At 41.3% G+C, this 25774-nt stretch overlaps 1 protein-coding gene across 3 annotated transcripts in view; it reads right to left on the reverse strand.

The window, feature by feature from the left end:
* The window catches only part of TRPS1 (transcriptional repressor GATA binding 1), a 431723-nt gene extending 417599 nt beyond the window's left edge, over window positions 1-14124 (reverse strand). For 2 of the 3 annotated variants that reach the window (XM_073632171.1, XM_073632170.1), the window contains exon 1: window positions 13741-14124. The gene's annotated coding sequence lies outside the window, so the exon portion shown is untranslated. The remainder of the gene's footprint in view (window positions 1-13740) is intronic. The other variant, XM_073632172.1, reaches the window with a different exon arrangement.
* Between the last annotated feature and the right edge of the window lie 11650 nt (window positions 14125-25774).

The raw sequence follows: 25774 nt of genomic DNA on the forward strand, positions 1-25774 counted from the left end.
TTTATATCTTCTGCAGCATTTCTAAACTGTATACATTTTTGCTCCCCTTATATAAACTATAGATTCCTAAATACCCCTCAGAGTGTGGCATTTATATTGCAGCTGCCCCCCCCACCACCACCACAATGTAAACTTATAGTAGCCACAGTTTTTGAAATACATTATTTGGACTATAAATGTATCTCTAATAAACATCTATTTGTTTTTAAAGAATAAACAAGTAACTAGATGTAGTTTATAAGGTAGACATACCCCATCTAATAGAAGAACCTGTGCCGCGGTCTGTAAAAGCCTGACCTAGAATAGCTTAATAATATAGTTTTTGGGGCATAATATTCGACTATAAATGTATCGCTGATATAAACTTTTTTTTAAGAAACTTTTAGACATAGTTACTTAGGTAGTCATACCCCTTGACAGCTGCTCCACTAGCAGAACACGTGTCGCAGTCTGGAAATACTGGATCTAGATTAGCTTGATAAAATTGTTTTTGGGGTATACTATCGGACTATACATGTATCTCTGCTATAATCTTTTTTTTTTTTTTTTTTTTTTTTTTTGATTGAATGAACAAAAAAAAAAAAACTTTAAGACATAGTTTAAAAGGTAGACATACCCCATGACAGTTGTTCCACTAGCAGAACACGTATCACAGTCTGGAAATACCGGTTCTAGAATAGCTTGATAAAATTGTTCTTGGGGTATACTATTGGACTATACATGTATCTCTGCTATAATCTTATTTATTTATTTTTTTTAATGAACAAAAAAAAACTTTAAGACATAGTTTAAAAGGTAGACATACCCCTTGATAGATGTTCCACTAGGAGAACCTAGGTCACGGTCTAGCAAAGCCTGATCTAGAATAGCTGCTATTATTCTTTTTTCTTTTTTAAATGAACAAAACAAAAAAAAAAAAAAATCATTTAGATGTACAGTAGTTTAAAAAGTAGACATAACCCCTGGCAGCTGTACAACCAGTAAAATCTGTGTCACGATTTGAAAATACCTGATCTAGAATAGTTTGATAATATAGTTTTTGAGGCACATTATTTTGACTATAAATGTATCTCAAATATAATCCCTTTTAAAAAAAAAAAAAAAAAATACACTATACAATTTTCTGAAGATTTTTTCCAAAACCATAAAATATGAGGTCAAACCTTAATGCCCTGTACACACGGTCTGACATTGATCGGACATTCCGACAACAAAATCCATGGATTTTTTCCGATGGATGTTGGCTCAAACTTGTCTTGCATACACACGGTCACACAAAGTTGTCGGAAAATCTGATCGTTCTAAACGTGGTGACGTAAAACACGTACGTCGGGACTATAAACGGGGCAGTAGTTAATAGCTTTCATCTCTTAATTTTTTCTGAGCATGCATGGCACTTTGTGCGTCAGATTTGTGTACACACGATCGGAATTTCCGACAACGGATTTTGTTGTCGGAAAATGTTATAGCAAGCTCTCAAACTTTGTGTGTCGGAAATTCCTATAGAAAATGTGTGATGGAGCCTACACACGGTCGGAATTTCCGACAACAAGGTCCTATCACACATTTTCCATCGGAAAATCCGACCGTATGTACAGGGCATAAGAGTTTCAATTTGTATCCAACCAGGCAGGCCCTTGCACTACATGGTTTTGGTAAATCCAAAGGAAATCACACAACAAAGGTTGTATAGTGTGTATGGGATCTTAGAAAACTTTTAGACAGAGTTTAAAAGGCAGACATAGTCCCTTGACAGCTGTTCCACTAGGAGAACCTGTGCCACAGTCTGGAAAAGCCTGATCTAGAATAGCTTGATAATATAGTTTTTGAGGCCTAATATTTGACTACAAAAGTATCTCTGCTAGAGCTTTTTTTTGTTTGTTTTGTTTGTGTTTTTTAATGAATGCACAAAAAACTTTTAGACGTAGTTTAAAAAAGTTGACTCACCCTTTGCCAGCTGTTCCACTGGAAAAGCCTGATCTAGAATAACTTTTTAATATTGTTTTTGAGGCATAATATCTGACTATAAATGTATCTCTGCTATAATCCTTTGTTTTGTTTTTGTTTTTTAATGAACAAAAAATCTTTTAGACATGGTTTAAAAAGGTCGACATACCCCTTGACAGCTGAACCACTAGAAGAACCTTTGTCGTGGTCTGCAAAAGCCTGATCTAGAATAGCTTGATGATATCGTTTTTGAGGCATATTGTTTTGACTATAAATGTATTTATGCTATTATTTTTTTTTTTTTTTTTTTTTTTAAAGAATGCACAAAAAAACTTTTAGATGTAGTTTAAAAAGTAGACATACCCCTTGACAGCTGTTCCACTAGTACTGCAAAAGCCTAATCTTGAATAGCTTGATAATACAGTAACACTTGAGCGCTGATGTAAACAAAACGTCAAAGGTAATTATGTACTCCCATGATTTTTTTTTTTTCAATTAATATGAAATCATGAAAGATATTAAAGTTATTTTTTTCATTTTTTTTAATAAAAAAAAAAGTAGTATGTAGTTTAAAAAGTAGACATACCCCATTGACAGCACTAGTACTGCAAAAGACTGATCTAGAATAGCTAGATAATACAGTGACACTTAGAACTTGAGGGCCGATAGAAACCTAACTTAAAAGGTAATTATGTACAATCATTATTTATTTTCTATTAATAAGAAATGATGAATGATATTAAAGTTTTTTAATAAAAAATGAGTAGCATATAGTTAAAAAAGTACTGTAGACATACCCCTTGACAACTGTTCCACTAGTACTGGAAAAGCCTTATCTAGAGTAGCTTGATAATATAGTTATTGAGGCATTATATTTGACTATAAATGTATCTCTGCTATATGTTTTTTTTTTTTTTTTTTTTTTTTTTTAAAGAATGCACAAAAAAACCTTTAGACATAGTTTAAAAAGCAGACATACCCCTTGGCAGCTGTTCCACTAGTACTGGAAAAGCCTGATCTAGAATAGTCTGATAATACGGTGACACTTGAGGGCTGATATAAACTTAACGTCAAAGGTAATTGTGTACTCCCATTATTATTTTTTTCCATTAATAAAAAATGATGAAATATATTAAAGTTATTGTTTTATTTTTATTTTTTTTATAACCCCAGAACACACACTATCACTGTTCATAGCTGAAAGTCCATAATTCCAAAGCAATTATCAAAAAAAAAAATACTCATTGACTGTTTTGGAAAACCTTTGCTCTTTTTAAAGTCCATAAACTAGAAAAAAAACTTTGCTCCATTATTTTTCTAAAAAAAGACGAATCAACTGTTTTGGAAAAACGTTGCTCTTTTTAAGGGTCCATAAACTAGAAAAAAAAATAAAACTTTGAGCCATTATTTTTCTAAAAAAGACTAATCAACTGTTTTGGAAAAAACTTTGCTCTTTTTAAGGGTCCATAAACTAGAAAAAAAAAACTTTGATCCATTATATTTCTAAAAAAAGACTAATCAAATGTTTTGGAAAAACTGCTCTATTTAGGGTCCATGAACTAGAAAAAAAAAAACCCTTCCACCATGGGTCACTAATATTAGTGTATATTTAAGAGCGAAGGCTATGAATTCATAAGTATCAGACAAACTGGAACCATTTTTCATATTTTCACCAGTATTGAGACCAGCCAATACTGATATTTGGTACGGTCGCAAAATTTTATGCAACACATTCCTGAGTAATCCAAATTTCATAAGAAAAATCACTAAAGCACTTACAGTATTTACTGGGTCGTGAATGTCACACTTACGTTCACTATGAGTAATTTTTTATTTATTTTTTTTTTGGGGGGGGATACCTATGTTACTACTCTGGAGTAAACAGACAATGCAAGTGCTTGTTTAAACAACTTTTTTTCCCTTCTGTGGTCAAGACAGTCTAGGAGAAATTTTGTGTGCGGATTCTACCTTTGAAACGTGTCTTAGAGCCAAGAGTCACACGTTTCAAGATTCTACGATTCGAAATAGAAGCGTAAATATGAAATCGTTTAACCTGTTCCTGCCCGAAGGAGACTGAGCCCCCCCCTTCTAAAAAAAAAAAAGGGGGGGGGGGGAGAGCTGAACAGAAACACACGGACTATCAGACGGGAGCCCTGCGGAGCGGCATATGGAAAATGTAATGTGCTCCATGTTAAAGTATCTGTCTAGTGTTATAAACTCCAATTTGACTTGTTAGGTGTAATATTTGGGACAGAAACGTCTGGGTTTACAGTTGTCCGCGGCTGCCAAAAAACGAATCCAGACTACCACAATAGTTGTCCTGTGGAAAGTAAATTAGGCAAAGGCAAACAGCTATTGGAAAGTTGTCAGTTGATTGAATGAATGGACTATTTTATGTCTGTGCAGAATATCTTAATCAAAATACATCCCGGTGTCGGGAACTGTATTTTTACTACCAATCTGTACATGTTTGCTTTTAATATAAGGGCAGTCAGCATGGCACTTGGGTAGTTCCGTGTTTTCCACGCACGTGAATAAACACATGTTCACCAATTTACTAAAGCTAGTAGCCCCAATTTTTTTTTTTTTTTCCTTCTTTCATGCAAAGTTAAAAAACACAGGCCTGGCTGATGTCTCAGACCTCCAGGTTGTAGTTTTAACATATCAGATGCCAGTCTAGGCCTCGGCACTGCAGACCTCAAGGCCAAGGTAAGCCAAATGAATGAAAGTGGGGGGGGGGGGGTGTTACTAAGATAAGCTCAGAAGCCTGTGTTTATATTAGCCACGTCAGAAAGTAAAAAAAAAAAAAAAAAGTCAACCACTTTAAACGAAATCAAAAAAAGTCTGGTATCATTTCCAGACAGTCGTGTCATTGTCAGTGGCTACAGAGCTTTAGATGACGACCCAAATTATTAACCTTTATGATACATTGCTCACCAGTGTAGATGCAAGTAATTCTTCCTAATTTTCTTCCTAATGTCTATTCTTCCTAATGTTTTCCAAAATAAAAAATATAAAAAAAATTAAAATTTTCAATTTTTCTTTTTTTTCAAATTATTTTTTTCTGAATTTTTGTCCCCACATAACATTTTTATCTAAGTGCCACCTTTTCTCTTTAACCCATTAAAAATTGATTGATTGATTACAGGTACTTGTAAAGCGCTGTCAATTTATGCAGCGCATCACCTATATATTAACTTTTTTTTTCATTGTTATACATTTTAAACCCTTTAAAACTTTTATTTATTTATTTATTACAGGTACTTATATAATGCTGTCAATTTACACAGCGCATCACCTATATATTAACTTTTTCTTCATTGCTTTATATTTTATACCCTTTAAAATTGTATTTATTACAGGTACTTATACCTGTACTTACTGGTACTATACAGCTGTCAATTTGCGCAGAGCTTCATCTATATAGTAACTCTTTTTTTTTTATTGTTATATATGTTATACCCTTTAAAACTTTTATTTATTTATTACAGGTACTTATACAACGCTGTCGATTTGCACAGCGCTTCACATATATATTTTAACTTTTTTTTATTTTAATATATTGTATACCCTTTAAAGCTTTTATTTATTTATTTATTTCCTGTACTTATATAGCGCTGTCAATTTACGCAGTGCTTTACCTATATTTTAACTGTTTTTGTTATATATTTTATACCCTTTAAAACTTTATTTATTTATTACAGGTACTTATATAGCGCTGTCAATCTATGTAGCACCTCACCTATATATTAACTTTTTTTATATATTTTATACCCTTTAAAATGTTTTATTTATTTATTTATTACAGGCACTTATATAGCGCTGTCACATTACGCAGTGCTTCACCTATATATTAACTTTTTTTTATTGTTATATACGTTATACCCTTTAAAACTTTTATCTATTTATTGCAGGTACTTATATGGCGCTGTCAATTTATGCAGCGCTTCACCTATATATTATTTTTTTTTTAAACTGTTATATATTGTATAACCTTTAAAACTTTTATTTATTTATTACAGGTACTTATATAGCGCTGTCAACCTATGCAGTGCTTTATCCATATATTAACCTTTTTTTTTTTTTTTTTTTTTTTTTTTATTGTTATATATGTTATACCCTTTAATGCTTTTATTTATTTATTACAGGTACTTACAGAGTGCTGTCAGTTTACGCAGAGCTTCATCTATATATATATATATTTTTTTAAATTGTTATATATTGCATAACCTTTAAAAACGTATTTATTTATTTATTACAGGTACTCATATAGTGCTGTCAGTTTACGCAGCACTTCATCTATATATTAACTTTTTTTTTTTATTGTTACATATTTTATATTTTGCACAAGTTTTCTCAAATAAAAGATAGTGTTAATGGGAGAAAGACTGGGAGTGATTAAGAGTTTCCTTCTACTTTTGTTTGAATATATCTGCGCCTGATGAAATAAAGACCGCCACTGTGATTTACTTATATTTATAGTTTCCATACAGGTCCCCAATGGAATGCTCCCTTGCATCTCTCTGACCTCAACTCCTTACTGCGCAGTATATTTACTTAAGATTTAAAAATACATTTCCAGGCTGCGATTAGACGTTTTGGGTCCTGATTAGCATCAAGTTTTTTTGTTTTTTTTTTACTCTTTGCAGCACAGCTTCATCTTTACTAAGGAGTAACAAGCCACTAACTTTTCAACACTTTGCAACTGTTCAAACACTCAGCAGAAAAAAAGGAGCTGTGTATTTACTCCTAACAATCACACACAGGAACACAAACTACACCAAGGCCTAATCACTCATTTGAATATAATATTTACTTTACCAACACACTCGATTATGTTACATCACAGATAGAAAAAAAAAAAAAAAGATAAAGCACACGTACCCAGAGGTACAGAGCATTCATTCTGGCGATCTGTTAATTCAGAACCCTTTTCAATGTCTCCTCCATTATCAGCATAAAAAGAATAAAAGGGATTAAGAATAGAGAGTAATGACTCATTTCAAATCGTGTGCAGAAAGGCAAATTCTTCCAGGCTGCATGGGAGCAAGAAAAAAAAAATCCACCCAGATCAAACAAAAATAAAACCGAAAAAATATAACATATAACCTCAAATACATGAATGAATGTTGTAACCTGGCCTTTCATTCAAAAAAACTAAAAGCACCTACAAAAAATAAAAAAAAAAATAAGTCACAAGCATTTATGATCTCAAACTTCATAGCCTGGCCATTCATTTAAAAATAAAAAAGCACAAATATATATATATATATATATATATATATATATATATATATATATATATATATATATATATATATATATATATATATATATATATATATGTCACAAGCACTTATGTTCTCAAACATCAGTGCCTAGCAACTCATTTAAAAAAAGTACCCAAAAAAACAAACAAACAAACAAAAAAAAACAAAAACAAATTTAAGAGCACTTCTAATTCCAAACTTCATAGTCTGGTCAATCATTCAAAAAGATAAAAAAAGCAATAAAAAAATAAAACAGTCACAGGCACTTATGATCCCAAACTTCATAGCCTGGTCAATCATTTAAAAAGATTTTAAAAAAGCACCCAAAAAAACAAACAAACAAAAAAAACCAAAAACAACGTCAACAGCACTTCTGATTCCAAACTTCATAGTCTGGTCAATCATTTAAATAGATAAAACAAGCACCCAAAAAAAAACAAAAACAAAGTCACAGGCACTTATTATCAGAAACTTCATAGCCTGGACAATCATTGAAAAATAAAAAAAACAACCAAAAAAAATCAAAATAAAGTCACAAGCACTTATGGTCCCAAACGTCATAGCCTGGCCATTCATTTCAATAATAAAAAAAAAAATCTAAAAAAATAACAAGTCACAAGCACTTATGATCCCAAACTTCATAGACTGAACAATCATTTAAAAAAATTAAAAAGCACAAAGAAAACAAAAAAAAAACAATGTCACAAGCACTAGTGATCCCAAATTCCACATTCTGGTCATTCATATAAAATAATAAAAAAAAAAAAACACCTAGAAAAAATAAAAAAGAACAAAGTCGCAAGCACTTATGATCCCAAACGTCATAGCCTGATTAATCATTTAAAATAAAAAATAAAAAAGGACCAAAACAAGACAAAAAAACAAACAAACAAAAAAAAGAAGTCACAAGCACCTATGATCCTAAACTTCATTGCCTGGCCAATCATTTAAAAAATAAAAAAACACAAAAATACCAAAAAAAAAAAAAACAAAGTCACAAGCACCTATGATCCTAAACTTCATTGCCTGGCCAATCATTTAAAAAATTTGAAAGCACAAAAAAAAACAAAACAAAGTCACAAGCACCTATGATCCCAAACATCATAGCCTGGCCAATCATTAAAAAAAAAAAAAACACTTAAAAAACAAAAAACTAAGTCACAAGTATTTTTGAACTTTAATGCTCACTTAATATAATTGATTTATTGGGAGAAAAAAAAATAAATATAAAAAACAACACAGCAAGCCCCCTCCCCCAGCATCAGTAAATAAAAAGTTTGTCAAACTTACTACTCATGATCGTTGTCCTTTGGTCACCTTAAATCCCATGATCACCACAAACGTATAACAACAAAACCTTTCCGGCAACAAGTTCATCAATTTTGTTATGTAAAAATTACAAAAAAAGTTAAAATGTAAAAAAAAAAAAAAAAAAAAAGAAAAAAGAAAATCACATCCATCCTACGATTCTTCTCATGGTAAAGCAGTGAGCTGCTCCTTTAAGGAGAAAAAAAAAATATGACCTGGAAGTTACTCTAACCAAGCAACAACAAACAAAAAAAAAAAAGCCGAAAACAATAAGTTCCCTTTCCTATTATCTCTTCCTGTGTGTGAACTTGACCCTCGTGGTGCAGACAGGGCTTCAAACAGATTGGACCAGGACAACAGGAGAAAGAGCCAGGGCTACTGGAGACTGAAGTAGCCAATTTTCAAGTCTCGTGCTTTTTGACCCACCATGAAAAAAAAAAAAAAAAAAAAATTCTCCCATGCACGTGAAACGTGAGAGGGGATGTTTCACCCTCCTCTCTCCCTTGGTGCATTGAGGGGGGGAAAAAAAAAAGGCACTTGTTTGGGTTCAGATCCCCCACGTTTATCACAGTCAAGACCATATAAAAAAAGAGTTTCCAGGGGCACTTTGCTGCTAAAGGCTAGTTAATTGCGACGCCGTCCCGGAGCATCTAGTTGTGTCAGATTTAATATTAAATATATTAAAAATTATATTAAACCTTCTTTTCGTTATAAAATTATATTAAACCTTCTTTTCGTTATTTATTATTATTATTATTTTTAACATAAAAAATGTAACAACTGCACAACAATATATTTCATTTGTTGTTAAAAACCTTTTTGTTTTATTTTTTGTTTTGTTTTTTGTTTGTTTTTTTAATTTTATTTTATTTAAACAGATTGTAACAACTGCATGCAACAATGTCCAACAATATATTTCATTAAACTGCTAAAAGAAACAGGTTCAGGGACAATAATCTGCAACAAGTGGGACTATCCTCTACAGATCACAATCACTTCTAGGGACAGTGATCTTTAAAAATCCAAAACTGTCCCTGGAGATCAAGAACACTTCCAGGGACAATAATATCAAGAGAGGAAATCTACAGATGCTGGGACAGTCCCTGAAGATCAGAGTCACTTCCAGGGCCAGCAGTGTTCAAAAAATTCCCTGCAGCTCAAGCTCACTTCCAGGGACAATAAAGTAAATAAATTCACAGAAGCAGGGCCACTTTTAGGGACAACCAGGTCCAGGGGCAAAACCTGGAACTGTTGCTAAAGATCAAGATCACTTCTAGGGACAATAAGGTTCAGGTGTCAAATCTGCAGATCAGGGACACTTCCAAGGTTTCACAGAAGGCAGGACAGTCCCTGCATGGCAGGGCTACTTTTAGGGACAACCAGGTCCAGGGGCAAAACCTGGGAATGTTGCTCAAGATCACTTCTAGGGACAATAAAGTAATTAATCTAATCTAATCAGGGTCACTTTTAGGGGAAAAAAAAGGTCCAGGGACAAAACCTGGGACTGTTGCTGAACATCAAGATCACTTCTAGGGACAATAAAGTTCAGGTGTGAAATCTGCAGATCAGGGTCACTTCCAAGGTTCGGGGACAAAATCTGGGACAGTCCCTGGAGATCAAGAGCCACTTTCAGGGACAGCAGTCTTCAAAAAAGCTGGGACTGTTCCTCCAGATTTAGATCACTTTCAAGGACAATGAAGTAAATAATAAATCTTCAGAAGCCAGGACAGTACCTGCAAAGCAAGACCACTTTTAGGGTCAACAAGGTCCAGGGGCAAAATCTGGGACAATCCCTGCAGATCAAGAGCCACTTTCCTCTTAAAAAAAAAAGCTGGGGCTGTTCCTCCAGATCAACATCACTTCCAGGGACAATGAAGTAAATAATAAGTCTGCAGAAGCCGGGCCCGTATCTACAGATCAAAGGTCCCTTCCAGCCCCTGCATATCAAGGGACACTTTTAGGGACAGCAATCTTCAGAAACAATGTGGGACTTCCTCTAAATGTCAAGATCGCTTCCAGGGACAGTAAAGTCCAAGGGTGAAATCTGCAGCACCTGGGACAGTCCTTTTCACTTTCAGGGACCACATCTACACAAATCTGGGATAGTTCCTGTAGATCAAGGACCACTTTTAGGGACAGCAGTCTTCAAAAGAGTTGGGACAGTCTCTACATATCAAGATCGCTTCCAGGGACAATATAGTCCAGGGATGAAAAATGCTAAAGCCAGGCCTAAATGTAAAGATCTGTCCCTGGAGGTCAGAGCACTTTAAGGGACAGCAAACTTCAAAAAAGCTGGGACCGTCCAAACAGATCAGGGACAATAGAGGTGACAACAAGGTGCTGGGACAGAATCTGGGATAGTCTCTAGAGATCAGGGGCCCCTTACAGTGACATCAGGGTCCATGGATGTACTGAGGGACAGTTCCTGCGGAGCAAGATTGCTTCCAGGGGCAATAAAGTTGATAATAACTCTGCAGTAACTGGGACAGTCTCTACAGATCAGGGACAACTTCTTGTGAAAATGAGGTCCAGGGGCAAAAGCAGATCAAGGGACACTTTTAGGCACAGTTACATGAGGGCACATGGATGTATTAAGGGGCAGTCCCTGGTCCCTGTAGATCAGGGGACACTTTTTGGAACAGCAATCTTCAAAAAAGCTAGGACTGTTCCTACAGACCAGAGATAATAAAGTCAATAATAATTCTGCAGTAGCTGGGCCAGTCTCTAGAGACCTGGGACCACTTCCAGTGACAATGAGGACCATGGACATCTTGTAGGACAGTCCATTCAGATCAGGGGACACTTTTTAGGACAGCAATCTTCAAAAAAACTAGGACTGTCCCCATAGCCCAGGGAAAATAAAGTCAATAATATTTCTGCAGTTGCCGGGCCAGTCTCTAGAGATCAGGGGCCCCTTCCAGTGACATGAGGGTCCATGGATGTACTGAGGGACAGTCCCTGGAGATCAGGGGATGCTTCCAGTGAAATCAAGTCCAGGGACACAATTTGGAAAACAAGAGACACTTTCAGGGACAGCAATCTTCCAAAAATTGGGGACTGTTCCTACAAATCGGGAACAATAAAGCCAGGGGCAATAAAGTAAATAATAATTCTGCAGTAGCCGGGACAGTCTCTAGAGATTGGTGGCCACTTTCAGTGATATGAGGGACCATGGACATGTTGTGGGACAGTCCCTGCAGATCACGGGACACTTTTTGAGACAGCAATCTTTAAAACAAAAAAAAAGAAGCTAGGAATGTGTCTACAGACCAGGGAAATTAAAAAATAAATCTGCAGTAGCCAGGCCGCTCTCTACATTTCAGGGTCCACTTCCAGTGACAACAAGGACCAGGAAAAACAATAAGGGACAGTCCCTGCAGATCAAGATCACTTCCAGGGGCAATAAAGTGAATAATAAATCTGCAGTAGCTGAGTCAGTCTCTACAGATCAGGGGGCCCCTTCCAGTGACATAGGGGACCATGGACATGTTGTGGGACAGTCCCTGTAGATCAGGGGGCTCTTTTTGAGAGAGCAATCTTAAAAAAAAAAAAACTAGGACCATTCCTACCGACCAGGGACAATAAAGTCAATAGTAAATCTGCAGTAGCCGGGCCAGTCTCTAGAGATCAGGGGCCACTTCCAGTGACATGAGGGTCCATGGATGTACCGAGCGACAGTCTCTGGAGATCAGGGGACATTTTTAGGGACAGCAATCTTCAAAAACTCCGGTACAGTCCCTGCAAATCAAGATCACTTCCAGGGGCAATAAAGTCAATATTAACTGTGCAGTAGCCGAGCCAGTTTCTACAGATCAGGGACCACTTCCAGTGACAACAGGGACGGGGGGGGGGGGGGGGGGGGGGAATCTGGGACAGTCCCTGCAGATCAAGATCACTTCCAGGGGCAATAAAGTCAACGATAAATCTGCAATAGCTAGGCCACTCTCTACAATTCAAGGACCACTTCCAGTGACAACAAGGACCAGGGACAAAATCTGGGGCAGTCTCTGGAGATCAAAGATTGCTTCCAGAGGGCAATAAAGTCAATAATAAATCTGCATGAGCCAGGACAGACACTAGAGATCAGGGGGCCCCTTCCAGTGACATGAGGGACCATGGACATGTTGTGGGACAGTCCCTGAAGATCAGGGGACACTTTTTGAGACATCAATCTTTAAAATAAAAAGAAAGCTAGGACTGTTCCTACAGATCAGAGACAATAAAGCGAATAATAAATCTGCAGTAGCCGGGACAGTCTCTAGAGATCAGGGGCCCCTTCCAGTGTCATGAGGGACCATGGATGTATTGAGGGACAGTCCCTGGTACCTGCAAATCGGGGGACACTTCCAGGGACAACAAGGACCAGGGACAAAATCTGGGACAGTCTCTGGAGATCAAAGATCGCTTCCAGGGGGCAATAAAGTCAATAATAAATCTGCAGTAGCCGGGACAGTCTCTAGAGATCAGGGGGCCCCTTCCAGTGACATGGGGGTCCATGGATATGTTGTGGGACAGTCTCTAGAGATCAGGGGGCCCCTTCCAGTGACATGAGGGACCATGGACATGTTGTGGGACAGTCTCTAGAGATCAGGGGGGCCCTTCCAGTGACATGAGGGACCATGGACATGTTGTGGGACAGTCTCTAGAGATCAGGGGGGCCTTCCAGTGACATGAGGGTCCATGGACATGTTGTGGGACAGTCTCTAGAGATCAGGGGGCCCCTTTCAGTGACATGAGGGACCATAGACATGTTGTGGGACAATCTTTACAGATCAGGGGCTCCTTTCAGGACAGTCCCAGCAGATCAGGGGACACTTTCTGAGACATCAATCTTAAAAAAAAAAGAAGAAATCTAGGACTGTCCCCATAGCCCAGGGACAATAAAGTGAATAATAAATCTGCAGTAGCCGGGACAGAACTCTACAGATCAGGCCCCCTTCTAGTGACAGGGACCATGGATGTATTGAGGGACAGTCCCTGCAGATCAGGGGACACTTCCAGGGTCAGCAATCTTCAAAAACTCTGCTCTAGTCCCTGCAGATCAAGATCACTTCCAGGGGCAAATAAGTCGATAATAAATCTGCAGTAGCCGGGACAGTCTGCACAGATCAGGGGCCCCTTCCAGGACAGTCCCTGCAGATGAAGGGCCACTAATCCAGACACATAGCAGACATGCAATCACAGAGTGGGACCTAGAGAGAGAACCCCCCCTTACCTGTTGATTGATGTGTAGTAGCCTGCTGCTGATCAGTGTGGAGGATGGAGGGGCTCCGGGGTGATCCATGTACCGCTTCCTTGTAGGTTGCAGAGTTGATGTGTGATTATTGGGGGGGGAGGTTTCCTGTTCCCCCCACTGTGTGTGTCTGAGTGCAGAGACAGGAACAAGGAGTGGGGGGCTCTGGGAGGAGGAGAGGAGGAGAAGGGGGGGGGGAGAAGGAGAGATCTGGGGGGGGGAGATCTAATAGGAGATCCCTGGATCCCGACAATACCAGATCCCAGACAGATCAGCTCTTTATCAGCAAATGTTATCGCTTGTCAGGACCTCAGTCTGCGAGCATTACGTCAGATCCAACACACCAAACACTATTAATATCAAAGGAGCCTTAACCAGAGACAGGCGCCGCCCCCTCTGCACGGCTTAAAGGAGCACAACCCTTCTACAGACACAGGAGGAGGAGGAGGAGGAGGAGGGGAGAGCACGCTGCTCACAGACACCCCCCACCATACACTGTCTACTACATGCAACCTGTGCCACTCATACAGAAACTTTGTATCCGATCATCCACCCCGCACATTGTATCCGATCATCCACCCCGCACACTCCACACATTGTATCCGATCATCCACCCCGCACACTCCACATTGTATCCGATCTGTGCGGGAGAACAATCCTTCCTCTACACACTCCACACATTGTATCCGATCAGATCTTCATCCCTTCCTCTCTACACACTGTCATCATCACAGCCCTTCCTGCCCTATCATCTCCACTTCTTCTTCTTCTTCTTCTTTTCTTTTTCTTCTTTTTCTTCTTCTTCTTCTTCTTCTTCTTCTTCTTCTTCTTCTTCTTCTTCTTCTTCTTCTTCTTCTTCTTCTTCTTCTTCTTCTTTTTCTTCTTCTTCCAGCAAACCACCATGACTGTCCCTACAGATCCAGTTCTCTTCCAGGGACAGCGATCTGCAAAAAGATCCCTACAGATCCAGGTCACTTCCAGAGACAGTAATCTACATAAAGATCCCTACAGATCCAGATCTCTTCCAGGGACAGCGATCTGCATCCCTACAGATCCAGATCTCTTCCAGGGACAGCGATCTGCAAAAAGATCCCTACAGATCCAGATCTCTTCCAGGGACAGCGATCTGCAAAAAGATACTTACAGATCCAGATCTCTTCCAGGGACAGCGATCTGCAAAAAAGAGCCCTACAGGTCCAGTTCTCTTTCAGGGACAGCGATCTGCAAAAAGATCCCTACAGATCCAGGTCACTTCGAGAGACAGTAATCTACAAAAAGATTCCTACAGATCCAGATTTCTTCCAGGGACAGCGATCTGCATCCCTACAGATCCAGATCTCTTCCAGGGACAGCGATCTGCATCCCTACAGATCCAGATCTCTTCCAGGGACAGCGATCTGCATCCCTACAGATCCAGATCTCTTCCAGGGACAGCGATCTGCAAAAAGATCCCTACAGATCCAGATCTCTTCCAGGGACAGCGATCTGCAAAAAGATCCTTACAGATCCAGATCTCTTCCAGGGACAGCGATCTGCAAAAAAGAGCCCTACAGGTCCAGTTCTCTTTCAGGGACAGCGATCTGCAAAAAGATCCCTACAGATCCAGGTCACTTCGAGAGACAGTAATCTACAAAAAGATTCCTACAGATCCAGATTTCTTCCAGGGACAGCGATCTGCATCCCTACAGATCCAGATCTCTTCCAGGGACAGCGATCTGCATCCCTACAGATCCAGATCTCTTCCAGGGACAGCGATCTGCATCCCTACAGATCCAGATCTCTTCCAGGGACAGCGATCTGCAAAAAGATCCCTACAGATCCAGATCTCTTCCAGGGACAGCGATCTGCAAAAAGATCCTTACAGATCCAGATCTCTTCCAGGGACAGCGATCTGCAAAAAAGAGCCCTACAGGTCCAGTTCTCTTTCAGGGACAGCGATCTGCAAAAAGATCCCTACAGATCCAGGTCACTTCGAGAGACAGTAATCTACAAAAAGATTCCTACAGATCCAGATCTCTTCCAGGGACAGCGATCTGCATCCCTACAGATCCAGATCTCTTCCAGGGACAGCGATCTGCATCCCTACAGATCCAGATCTCTTCCAGGGACAGCGATCTGCAAAAAGATCCCTACAGATCCAGGTCACTTCCAGAGACAGTAATCTACAAAAAGATCCCTACAGATCCAGATCTCTTCTAGGGACAGCGATCTGCAAAAAGATCCCTACAGATCCAGATCTCTTCCAGGGACAGCAATCTGCAAAAAGATCCCTACAGATCCAGATCACTTCCAGAGATAGTAATCTACAAAAAGATCCCTACAGATCCAGGTCACTTCCAGAGATAGTAATCTACAAAAAGATCCCTACAGATCCAGGTCACTTTCAGGGATAGTGATCTGCAAAAAGATCCCTACAGATCTAGATCTCTTCCAGGGACAGCGATCTGCAAAAAGATCCTTACAGATCCAAGTCACTTTCAGGGACAGTAATCTGCAAAAAAAGCTGGGACTGTCCCTACAGATCCAAATCTCTTCCAGGGACAGCAGTATGTAAAAAACTAGAACAGTTTCCACAGTAGTGTCTATGGTTGAAATTTGCAGAAGGTGGACCAGTCCCTGAAGATCCAGATCACTTCCAGGGACAGCAATCTGAAAAAAAAGATCCCTACAGATCCAGGTCACTTCCAAGGACAGTAATCTGCAAAAAGCTGGGATGGTCCCTTCAGATCACTTCCAGGGACAGTAGTGTCTAGAGATGAAATGGGAAGAAGATGGGCCAGACCCTGTAGATTCAAATCACTTCCAGGGACATCAATCTGCAAAAAGATCCCTACAGATCCAGATCTTTTCCATGGACAGTAATCTGCAAAAAGATCCCTACAGATCCAGATCTCTTCGAGGGACAGTAATCTGCAAAAAGATCCCTACAGGTCCAGATCTCTTCCAGGGACAGTAATCTACAAAAAAATCCCTACAGATCCAGATCTCGTCCAGGGACCGTAATCTACAAAAGATCCCTACAGATCCAGATCTCTTCCAGGGCCAGCAATCTCCAAAAAGATCCTTACAGATCCAGGTCACTTCCAGGGACAGTAATCTGCAAAAAGCTGGGACGGTTCCTTCAGATCACTTCCAGGGACAGTAGTGTCTAGGGATGAAATGGGAAGAAGATGGGCCAGTCCCTGTAGATTCAGATTACTTCCAGGGACATCAATCTGCAAAAAGATCCCTACAGATCCAGGTCACTTCCAGGGACAGCAATTTGCAAAAACCTGGGACTGTCCCTATAGATTCAGATCTCTTCCAGGGACAGTAATATGCAAAAAGCTGGGAAAGTCCCTCCAGATCACTTCCAGGGACAGTAATGTCTAGGGATGAAATAGGAAGAAGATGGGCCAGTCCCTGTAGATCCAGATCACTTCCAGGGACAGCAAACTGCAAAAATCTGGGACAGTCCCTATAGATCCAGATCTCTTCCAGGGACAGTAGTGTCTAGGGATGAAATTGGAAGAAGATGGGACAGTCTCCTTGGATCCCGATCTCTTCCAGGGACAGTAATCTGCAAAAAGATGGGACAGTCCCTACAGATCCAGATTACTTCCAGGCACAGTAGCGTCTATGAGTGTAATGTGCAGAAGATAGGACAGTCCCTGTAGATCCAGATCACTTCCAGGAACAGTAATGTCCTGGGATACCTACAAAAGCTGCATATCACAGACACTTTCAGGTACAGCAATCTGTAAAAAGTTACAATAGTTCTTAAATATCCAGAACACTTCCAGGGACAACAGTCTGCAAACCACCGTAACTGTCCCTGCAGATCTCAATCATTTCCAGGGTCTACAAAAGCTGGGACAAGTCCCTGCAGGTCACAGACACTTCCAGGGACAGCAGTCTGCAAAAAGTCACAACAGTCCCTACATATATAGTTCACTTCTAGGGACAGTATTGTTCAGGGATGAAATGTGCAGAATATGGGTCAGTCCATGTAGATCACTTCCAGGGACAGCAACCTGCAAACTACTGTGAGTGTCCCTACAGATTCAGATCACTTCCATAGCTCCTTCTGACAATGCCGGTTCCAGGGACAGTAATGTCCAGGGATGAAAAGTGCAGATGCTGGGATAGTCCTTCGGAGTCACTTCCAGGAACAGCAATCTTTAAAACGTCAAGGCAGTCCCTACAGTTCAGGGTCACTTCCAGGGACAATAATCTTCAAAAAGTCACGACTGTCCCTACAGCCCAGGATCAATTCCAGGGACAGCAATCTTCAAAAATTCCAGACAGTCCCTACAGATCAGGATCACTTTCAGGGAAAGCAATCTTCAAAAAGTGAAGACAGTCCCTGGAGTTCAGGATCAATTACAGAGACAGTAATGTTCAGAGATAAAATGGGAGGGACTCCATCATCTTAGCTCCTTCTGACAATGCCGGTTGCCTGGCTCTCCATTTTCTATGCCTTATCCATTTTTGTTTCAGGGACAGTAATAGCCAGGGATGAAGGGTGGGAATATTTTTCAGAATAGTTAGTATTATCTTTATCTTTCACTTTAAAGTGGAACTAAACTGTTGTCCAAAACCATTACATTCAAGGCATGCCGTAAATGTTAACTATCACAGTTGCTTGTGCTCTTAGGTGACCTGTCAAGCCATCAAATGGCTGGTGTTATAATTGATTACATGGCAAATGCAGATCAAACAGAGGCTAAGATGGCAGCTTCCTTGGCTGTAAAGGAGAGGAGGGTTTAGTTCCGCTTTAAGCTGGCACACGTGACTTACCTGTCCTACTAGATTGCTGCAAGTTTTCAGGCCTCAGAATTGAAGATCATCTCCCCCAAGGTCCTGGCCAGTGTGACAGGTCATGTGGTGGTCATGGTGGGGGGTGTACAGGGCGGCATAGCAGAGGACAGGAGGCAGAGCTGATACCCAATGTCTGCTTTAGGCTTTTTCTGCACTGCTGGGAGGGGGGTGGCAGAGACTGGGTGGTGCTGTGGAGTAGAGAGAAGTCAGCTCTGTGGGCTGGCCACGGAGGAACCTACCTGTACTTGGCAGCTTTGTAAGGTGTCCATTACCTGTACTGCATACTGGCAGTGGCGGTATTTCGCTGCTCACAGCCCCTACAGTTCACTGACAGATGTCCGCCATAGTCCAGGTGAGTGGGAAGGACCCTGATGTGCCCGCTCAGCAGCTGGTCCTGTCCTCTCACTGTGGTGACCAGTTTCCCTATACGCAGCTCCCTATATGTTGCGCCCCCCCCCACAAACCCAATTGGGCCTGGTACGGCAGCCCTGGCTTAAGCTCCCAGAGGAACCCCCTCCACATATCAACAATGTACGAGGGGCACATGTCCCTTTTGCCCTCCTCTCTTGTCAAAGTTCTGTTAGCAGCACTGGGGTCATTAATTCGAACCCAAACCCAAACACTACCTGCTTGGAGTAGCCTTCCTTGCCGGCAGAATACAATGATTACTGCTAGCAGCTATAGCTGCTGGCAGTAATCACATGCAGAAAAATCCAACAGGCTGGTTGTACCCAAGTCAATCAATGGATCAACTCAGGGACAATCAGCCTGCCCATACATGGATGGATCGAAATTCGGCTGCCCCCTGCTGAACCATCTGGATTTCAATCCATGTATGGCTAGCTTTAGAGACCAGCATTAGATCAGAGTCTCCCCCTCATATCAGCACCCCCTCCTCTTAGAGGCAGCCATTCGATCACAGACCCTGTCCCTTAAAGACCCTGAATAGAATGCTTACCGGATGGGAGCCACTGCAAATCTGGAAGTGGGAGCCAGAATTAGGGGGCAGAGCAGGAAGGTGGACTAGCTCTACAAAGTTATTTTCCTCCCACTGTGCACAGCAGCAAGATGTGTCATTGGTTGCTAGGATGGTCGCAGTCCTAGCAACCAATGACTGCAAAAATGAATGAGGTGGGGGGGGGGGGGACCAGAGCACAGGCAGGCACTGCTGACAGGAATACTCTTTAGGTGCCAGTAGTGTATTTAGGTTTTGTCCTGCCCTAGGCCTGACTGAAATCGTGCTCCCCCTAATTTAAATATGACCCACCCCTTCCTGTCAAGGCCACACCCCTTGCTGTTTAAGACCCGCCCTGAAATTTTCGAGTGGGAACACTAGTTCTGAGGTCGGGGAGGGCAATGGATTCCCTTAATTTGCATAGATTTCCTCTCACTTCCTGTTTGGTTATGGGGCAGGAAGTGAAAAGAAATCTCTGCAATGGGACAGGGATGGTAAAAAATAAACTGACAGGGGTTATAACCCTTCCTTACTCTAGCCAAAATGAAAAAAAAAAAAATGTGGCCTATAGTTCTACTTTAAGCACAAATATCTGATAATTTTATGGAGAGGACTAAGAAGATATAACCATGTCAATGGTGCAAAAGAAAACATAAAGCACAGTGAGGAAGGTTTGTGGTCCAGGATGATGATTATTAAATTAGAAGCGCCCCCCCCACAGTTGCGGAATGCCGGCCGCCCGCATACCAGAGGCAGTGCGTCCTCTTTAAGGGGGCTATAGAATGATTTGCCTCTCAGCCCAGTACGCCCCATAAGACTGGCGCTACACTAACAGGGACGCTTTCCATGCTGCACTAGGCCTGGGCCTTGTCGGTCTAGGCCAGGATACAGCCTGCACTGTATGAAGGCATGCATTGCACCCATTGAGGATACCTCACTGAGTGGAGTCCAGAGCAGAACTTCTGACCTGGTTCCGGGACTGCAGGACAGATTTACTTGAAACCCGGACACATGATTCAAAACCCATTCCTATTCCGGTGACAACTGTGAGGAGGAAAGATATCCTCTCACTTCCTGTTGAGTCTAGAGGACAGGAAGTCATAAGAAATCACATTAATAAGATACAGATGGCTAAAAGAAACAGACAGTGGTTTTAACCCTCTATCTAAAGTAAAATCGAAAAAAAAAAATGTGTTGCCTCATGCACAGTCACGGGCAGGAGAAAAGCAGCAAAACCGCCTTTTTCAAACACTTTTAGACACGTTAAGACGTTAAAGGGATAGTTCACCTTTACCACAAAACTGCCTATGCAGATAAGGGACATCTGTAGATAAAAACAAACTGTGCAGCTCTGACTAAAGCTGAATAAAGCTCCTCTATGGGTGTAGGCCATTTACATACCTTATGAAGCCTGACTGGAATACTTCCAGGACATTGTTAGGATGTTGCCAAGTGAGGCCTAGTCATCACTGATCACCTCCACCATCACAGGAGTGTATAATTGTCAATCGTCCAAAAAATGTGTCAAAAGTGTCCGATGTGTCCGCCATAATGTCGCAGTCATGATAAAAATCACAGATCGCCGCCATTACTAGTAAAAAAAATAATAATAATAATAATAATAAAAATGCCATAAATCTATCCCCTATTTTGTAGACACTATATCTTTGGCGCAAACCAATCAATATACGCTTATTGCGATGTTTATTACCAATAATATGTAGAAGAATACATATCGGCCTAAACTAAGGAAAAAATGTGCATTTTTTTAAAAAAAATGGGGATATTTATTATAGCAAACAGTACAAAATATTGTGTTTTTTTTTCAAAATTGTCTTAGGGTTTGGGCCTTCATTCATTTAATTGGCCAGAATATTAATTCTTTCTGGCCATTGAAATAAATGAACACTCAAGAGCTAAACGCACCTAGTTTTTAGGTGTGTTTACACTTGTTTAGGCCTGACTTACACCTATGCAGGTTGCAGTTTGCATATTCCAGGCGCATTTTGCATTTTACAATACATGTTTTTGATCCATTGAAGTCTATGGAACCAAAAACCAGAAAAAAAATCCCTGGCCCTTTCCATAAAATGCACAGATGTGAACATGACCCATAGGAAATCATGTTAGATGTACTGTAGTGTGTTTCTGCAAAAATGAAAACACACTAAAAAATGCATATGTGTAAACCAGGCCTTGGGCACATTGGGCATTTCTTGTGGCCAAACGCACCTTTCCTGAATGCAATTTTAATGTGTTTCGATTTCTGCCCCTAAAGGCCTGCAAATGCCTATGTGTCCATGCACATGTACATGCATTTACAGGCCTTTAGGGGACAGAAATTGAAACACATTAAAACTGCATTCAGGAAAGGTGCGTTTGGGCACAAGAAATGCCCAATGTGCCCAAGGCCTGGTTTACACTTATGAATTTTTTAAACTAAGATAGAGGGGTGTTTAGAGGCAAAAAAAAAAAAATTAACATCTGAAAAGCGGTCATTTTTTAGCTGCAGTGTGCATGAAGCCAAAGTGTAACTGAGCCTAGGTTCACACTGACAGCAGGAATGAAATCGTGCCAGTTCACCTGAAGTCGCATGATTTCATTCCCGCAATGTCAGTCCCGACTTCGGGGGCGATTTCAGAGACATCTGTGCGGGTTTCTGTACAGATGTCTATTGAAATCGCACCCCGAAGTCGCCAAAAGTAGTACAGATACTACTTTTGGGAATGTATACGATGCCGCAAATGCAGCGTCGCACTGATTCGGACGGTGCCATTGCTGGCAATAGCCGGCGATTCGGCATATAGTTTGGCATGTCAAATCGCATGCCAAATCTCTGCAATGTGAACCAGGGCTCAAGGCAAATTTTTTTTGTTTTGTTTTGGATACAACGGAGAGGGATTAGAATCCCTGCCAGCTTTTTATTGCTGTCTGTGCTCCCCCATTTCACCCTCACTATTTGTCCTGGTGACCGTTTCCCATTAAAGGCCAGTTCATACCACATGGCAAAAAAAAAAAAAAAAAAAACCCTGATGGGGCTATAATCCTCCCTTACTCTTTTCAGGATGAAAAAAAAAGTTTTGCTTTTAATTATACTTTAAATATTGTTTAATACAGTATCGGGATTAGAAAAGGATTAGTAAAACATGTTGTATTATGCAATTAGTGAGCTGACGTGTGTCTAGGTGCTGTTTTTACAGATCTTTTCTAAGAATCACACATATACATATTATATATATGCAGTGGGGACGGAAAGTATTCAGACCCCCTTACATTTTTCACTCTTTGTTATATTGCAGCCATTTGCTAAAATCATTTAAGTTCATTTTTTTCCTCATTAATGTACACACAGCACCCCATATTGACAGAAAAACACTGAATTGTTGACATTTTTGCAGATTTATTAAAAAAGAAAAACTGAAATATCACATGGTCCTAAGTATTCAGACCCTTTGCTGTGACACTAATATATTTAACTCAGGTGCTGTCCATTTCTTCTGATCATCCTTGAGATGGTTCTACACCTTCATTTGAGTCCAGCTGTGTTTGATTATACTGATTGGACTTGATTAGGAAAGCCACACACCTGTCTATATAAGACCTTACAGCTCACAGTGCATGTCAGAGCAAATGAGAATCCTGAGGTCAAAGTAACTGCCTGAAGAGCTCAGAGACAGAATTGTGGCAAGGCACAGATCTGGCCAAGGTTACAAAAAAATTTCTGCTGCACTTAAGGTTCCTAAGAGCACAGTGGCCTCCATAATCCTTAAATGGAAGATGTTTGGGACAACCAGACCCTTCCTAGAGCTGGCTGTCCGGCCAAACTGAGCTATCGGGGGAGAAGAGCCTTGGTGAGAGAGGTAAAGAAGAACCCAAAGATCACTGTGGCTGAGCTCCAGAGATGCAGTCGGGAAATGGGAGAAAGTTGTAGAAAGTCAACTATCACTGCAGCCCTCCACCAGTCAGGGCTTTATGGTAGAGTGGTCCGACGGAAGCCTCTCCTCAGTGCAAGACACATGAAAGCCCACATGGAGTTTGTTAAAAAACACCTGAAGGACTCCAAGATGGTGAGAAATAAGATACTTTGGTCTGATGAGGTCAATATAGAACTTGTTGGCCTTAATTCTAGCGGTATGTGTGGAGAAAACCAGGCACTGCTCATCACTAGGGATGAGCCGAACACCCCCCTGTTCGGTTCGCACCAGAACAGGAAAAAAGTTCGTTCGAACACGCGAACACCGTTAAAGTCTATGGGACACGAACATGAATAATCAAAAGTGCTAATTTTAAAGGCTAATATGCAAGTTATTGTCATAAAAAGTGTTTGGGGATCCGGGTCCTGCTCCAGGGGACATGGATCAATGCAAAAAAAAGTTTTAAAAACGGCCGTTTTTTCAGGAGCAGTGATTTTAATAATGCTTAAAGTCAAACAATAAAAGTGTAATATCCCTTTAAATTTCGTACCTGGGGGGTGTCTATAGTATGCCTGTAAAGGGGCGCATGTTTCCCATGTTTAGAACAGTCTGACAGTAAAATGACATTTTGAAGGAAAAAACTCATTTAAAACTACCCACTGCTATTGCATTGCCGACAATACACATAGAAGTTCATTGATAAAAACGGCATGGGAATTCCCCAAAGGGGAACCCCGAACCAAAATTTAAAAAAAAAATGATGTGGGAGTCCCCCTAAATTCCATACCAGGCCCTTCAGGTCTGGTATGGATATTAAGGGGAACCCTGGCCAAAATTAAAAAAAAAAAAATGACGTGGGGTTCCCCCTAAATTCCATACCAGACCCTTATCCGAGCACGCAACCTGGCAGGCCGCAGGAAAAGGGGGGGATGAGAGTGCGCCCCCCCCCCTCCTGAACCGTACCAGGCCACATGCCCTCAACATTGGGAGGGTGCTTTGGGGTAGCCCCCCAAAACACCTTGTCCCCATGTTGATGAGGACAAGGGCCTCATCCCCACAACCCTGGCCGGTGGTTGTGGGGGTCTGCGGGCGGGGGGCTTATCGGAATCTGGAAGCCCCCTTTAACAAGGGGACCCCCAGATCCCAGCCCCCCCTGTGTGAAATGGTAAGGGGGTACTTACCCCTACCATTTCACTAAAAAACTGTCAAAAATGTTAAAAATGACAAGAGACAGTTTTTGACAATTCCTTTATTTAAATGCTTCTTCTTTCTTTTATCTTCCTTCATCTTCTGGTTCTTCTGGTTCTTCTGGTTCTTCCTTCGGCGTTCTCGTCCAGCATCTCCTCCGCAGCGTCTTCTATCTTCTTCTCCTCGGGCCGCTCCGCACCCATGGCATTGGGGGGAGGCTCCAGCTCTCCTCTTCTTCTTTTCTTCTCTTCTTCTCTTCTTCATTTTCTTCTCCGGGCCGCTCCGCACCCATGCTGGCATGGAGGGAGGCTCCTGCTGTGTGACAGCGCTCCTCGTCTGACAGTTTTTAAATAACGGGGGGCGGGGCCACCCGGTGACCCGCCCCCTCTGACGCACGGTGACTTGACGGGACTTTCCTGTGACGTCACGGGGAATGCCGAAGGAAAGTCCCGTCATGTCCCGTGCATCAGAGGGGGGCGGGGTCACCGGGTGGCCCTGCCCCCGTTATTTAAGAACTGTCAGACGAGGAGCGCCGTCACACAGTGGGAGCCTCCCTCCATGCCAGCATGGGTGCGGAGCGGCCCGGAGAAGAAAATGAAGAAGAGAAGAAGAGAAGAAAAGAAGAAGAGAAGAGCGGGAGCCTCCCCCCCATGCCATGGGTGCGGAGCGGCCCGAGGAGAAGAAGATAGAAGCCGCCGCGGAGGAGATGCTGGACAAGAACGCCGGAGGAAGAACCAGAAGAGCCAGAAGAACCAGAAGAACCAGAAGATGAAGGAAGCTAGAAGAAAGAAGAAGTATTTAAATAAAGGAATTGTCAAAAACTGTCTCTTGTCATTTTTAACATTTTTGACAGTTTTTTAGTGAAATGGTAGGGGTAAGTACCCCCTTACCATTTCACACAGGGGGGGGGGCGGGATCTGGGGGTCCCCTTGTTAAAGGGGGCTTCCAGATTCCGATAAGCCCCCCGCCCGCAGACCCCCACAACCACCGGCCAGGGTTGTGGGGATGAGGCCCTTGTCCTCATCAACATGGGGACAAGGTGTTTTGGGGGGCTACCCCAAAGCACCCTCCCAATGTTGAGGGCATGTGGCCTGGTACGGTTCAGGAGGGGGGGGCCGCACTCTCATCCCCCCCTCTTTTCCTGCGGCCTGCCAGGTTG

Source organism: Aquarana catesbeiana, linkage group LG05 (assembly GCF_042186555.1).
Source record: "Aquarana catesbeiana isolate 2022-GZ linkage group LG05, ASM4218655v1, whole genome shotgun sequence".
Lineage (NCBI taxonomy): Eukaryota > Metazoa > Chordata > Amphibia > Anura > Ranidae > Aquarana > Aquarana catesbeiana.